The sequence below is a fragment of the Myotis davidii genome, unplaced genomic scaffold (assembly GCF_000327345.1).
Source record: "Myotis davidii unplaced genomic scaffold, ASM32734v1 scaffold71, whole genome shotgun sequence".
In the NCBI taxonomy this organism is placed as follows: Eukaryota; Metazoa; Chordata; class Mammalia; order Chiroptera; family Vespertilionidae; genus Myotis; species Myotis davidii.
In genome coordinates this window covers 413384-417566 of record NW_006283588.1, presented here as the reverse complement: position 1 = coordinate 417566, position 4183 = coordinate 413384, and positions in this window count along the sequence as shown.

The window sequence follows — 4183 nt, the reverse complement described above, 5'->3', positions numbered from 1 at the left end:
TGCTTCCATGGTCACATCCTGAGTCAGAGCAGAGGGCAAGTCTTCCTTTGACTCTCGCTCCTGAATCTCACAGTTCTAATATATGTGTACGTTTTCTGATTTTATTTTGTTCCCACCTTAGAGCTTATCTGATTAACTAACAGAAAAACAAAACAAAAAACACAGTCAGAAAAACAAAACCAAACCCAACTGTTTACCTGACAAATGATTTCCAACGTTTAACTCTCAAAATATTTTGCCAAGCCACCCATTCTTCCCACTAAGATGGAGTGACAATGCAGTGCTTGGAAACACGGGCCAAACCAAGGCCGTCCTCCCACGTTACAAAGGAAACAAAGACAGCAGAGAACCCTTCCCACGTGGTACCACGTGGTCACAGCCAGGCGCTGAACCAGATCCCCGGCGGCTGGATCAGGGGGAAGAGAGCCGTGGAGCAGCTCATTTCCTGTGACAAGCCAGCCCTGGGAACTCAGATAAGGCCTTAGCTTCACAAATGCTACCAATCCATTTTCCCTTTTCCTGAAAGTCCTGGCAATGATTCAAAGCCAACCCATGAAACTGACAGGCCTGTTGCTGACCAAAATCTGTGACAGTGGAGGCTCTCTCTTCAGGCAGGAGCAACCATCAGCTCTTTCTGTCTGGGTGGTGATCAAGTTCCCCCACCGAGCTCATTGCAAGTCAAATAACTCCTATTTCCTGGAAGCTGGCTTCAAGCAGTTCCACTGGCCTCTATGATAATCATAGCTACCATTTACTGAGTGTTTATTATGGGCTAAGTATTGGCCTAGGCATTTTATACGGCGATCTTCCCTATTATGTGCAATAACCTTATGAAATGGTTACTATTACTGGCCCCATTTCATTGATGAGGTAAATGAGGCCCAGAGAAGTTAAATATAGTTTTTGTCCAGGGTCCTATGGCTAATCAATAGTATAGCTGGATCGAACTCCAGAACTTAAGCTCTTGATCACTATACCATATTGCAATGATTATAATAGCAAATGTTATTATCCTCCTATATGTGTATTTGAAAGGTAGCATAACTAGGTTAAAAAAAAGTATAACTCCTACTAGACTCCCTGGAAGTATTTTTCTCCCCTAGATGCTAGTCTGATGTGAATACTAATATGTAAGAAATGAAATGTCAACTTGTCGTATATTCTTAAAACATCTTAAATACTTTGGATCATCATTGAAAGTCAACGTTAAAATTTGAGGAGTGAGAAAAACAAGGTAAAACAGTTGCCAAACTTTTGTTTGGAGAACACAGTCATCTTGTCAAAGTATAATTTCCAAAGTGTTAAAAGCATGCTTCTCATTCAACTATAGAACAAAGATGCGCAAAAAGATTTTATTCAATTCTTTAGCTAATGAGGGAGCCAGCAAGATGTTAAAACTGGTCCAAAGGGCATTTGGAAAGCTGCATATACATATGGAATTTAATAAATTGCTTGAGTAGATATGAAGCTGGTTAATGTCCAATTCAGCTTGAAATGTAACCTTTGAGGTTATCTGTTCCTCCAGAGAGAATTATTTACATTTCTACTTGACAAAAATTTACAAGTTGATCTCTGTTCCTACAAAGATTTAAATTAGGTCAGTAAATAGAAAGCCAAGCCTAGCATTGAACTGAAAAACAAAATTAAAAAAAAACCTAACCAACCTTTCTCTTTTATGTACTTTTAGGTTGAGATTACTTTTCTGACAATGCTTAGTAAGGTAGGGGAACAGAGAATTGTGTCTAGTCAGCTCAACATGGGCAAAAGGAAATTATCTGCAAAGTGCGTATAGAGTATGCTTTAAAACTCCTGAATAAAAGTAGATTGTCTCTGATCGGTTTGGCTCAGTGGATGGAGTGTCGGCCTGCAGACTGAAGGGTCCCAGGTTCAATTCTGGTCAAGGGCATGTACCTTGGTTGCGGGCACATCCTCAGTAGGAGGTGTGCAGGAGGCAACTGATGGATGTTTCTCTCTCATCGATGTTTCTAGCTCTCTATCCCTCTTCCTCTCCCTCCTCTCTGTAAGAAATCAATAAAATATATATATATATTTTTAAAAAGGTAGATTGTGTTTTCTAATGATACATAAAAGGATAAGCCACTGGGATATGGAGAGAAAGGAAGAGCAAAAATCTCAGTCTTGCAGATGTCTGAGATTTTGCTGTGTATGATTTCTTCTAGGACTTTTATGGTTTCACAACTTACATTTAATTATTTTAGCCACTTGAGTTTATACTTGTGTATGGTGTAAGTTGGTGATCTAGTTTCATTTTTTGGAATGTATCTGTCCAATTTTCCCAACACCATTTATTAAAGAAACTGTCTGGATTCAAAAAAAAAAAATCTCAGTCTTGCACTTTACTTTAGCATAAACTATAAAGGATAGTGGACTTATTTTAGAGGCAAAATGATCAATGATCAAAGTTTAAAAAGAGGGAGGACAGATGATAAGAAGTCAATCTGCTTCTAGCATAAGTCCTTCTATGTCCTTTTTAAAAATATACTAGAGGCCCAGTGGGGTCCATCAGCCTGGCCTGTGGGGATCAGGCCTAAACCAGCTCTCCAATATCCCCCAAGGGGTCCTGGATTGTGAGAAGGCACAGGCCAGGCCGAGGGACCCCACTGGTGCACAATTGGGGCCAGGGAGGGACTTTGGGAGTGTCCAGACCATCTTGCCCAGTCCCGATCAGCCAGACCCCAGCAGCAAGCTAACCTAATGGTTGGAGCGTCTGCCCACTGGTGGTCAGTGTGCATCATAGCAACTGGTCAAACGGTAAGACACTAACATGTCAGGCTTTTATTATATAGGATTTTTTCTTGTTGATAGTCCTCTATGTCCTTTTAAGTCTCTTGGCTATCCCTCAAATGCTATTCTATTCCCCAATCAAAGAACATGAAATTAAATCAGTTATTTTACCCAGAGGAGTGTAATTTGATAATAATCCTAATCTGTGTTTTCCTCGAACTAGTTCTCACTTTTGTTTGTGTTACAGGTTAGGAATAAATGTGAGGCTCTTTAGTAACAAATTAAATATTTGCTAACCCTAAGGGTTTAACATAACAGACTCCTGATGTAAATTCTTATGCTGGACTTTTCTGAGTATTCCAGGGGACTGCTCAGGTTGGACTTTTAAGATGCCAATTACTTGCTCTTGTCTTCATAATGACGACTTATCTACAATGGCCTGGTGTTTATGAAATTGATAGGTAAATATATTAGTGTTCCCTTCTTATCCTCCTATGCAAATGAAATGCTCACTCTTCTCTCCTAACAAAATAAAACCAAAATATCCTACCACGGAAAGCTACTACTGGATTAAACTCTCACCTGAACAAGGTTAACTGTACTTTTTCAGTGTATTCTGGGACAACTAGACAGAATTTCTGTCTTCATTGCATGTACAAACATCTCTCCTGCCCCAATTTTATGAGACCTGGAAGCTACACTTGGAAAAGAGGAATAACTTGTTAACTCATCTGCTTTTGTGCCTTTTCAGTAGGAAAATATGAGTTAATAGTGTTCATCTCTGTAAGATTCTAAGGCATTTTTACTATTCTTTATACCAAAATATTTGAAAAACTGTTTTACAGTGTTTTTTATAAGGAGAAAATAAGTCCATATAACTATTTTCATTTATTTATTCTTTATTAACTTAATTTTTATAATTAGGACTTTATTTGTTTAGATCAGTATTAAATTCACAGCAAAATTTAGAGGAAGGTATAAAAATTTTCCATTTCCTCCTGCCCTCACACTTACATAGCCTTTCCCCATTATGAACACCCCCCACCAGCGTGGTGCATGCACTACAGTTGGTGAACTGACATTGGCACATCATAATCACCCCACGTCTATAGTTCACTCTTGGTGTTGTACACTCTATGGATAACCTCTGATCATTTTACTGTCTTCATAGTTTTGCCTTTTCCAGGGTGTTGTACAGTTGGAATCATATGGTACATGACCTTTTCAGATGGGCTTCTTTCACTTATAAATATGCATTTAAGTTTCCTCCATGTCTTTTCATGGTTTGATAGTTCTCTTTTTTTTTTAGCCTGAATAATATTCCTTTGTCTGGATGTACCACAGTTACTGATCCATTCATCGACTAAAGGACATCTTGGTTGCTTCCAAGTTTTGGCAAGTATGAATAAAGCTGCCATCAACATCCATATGCATTTTG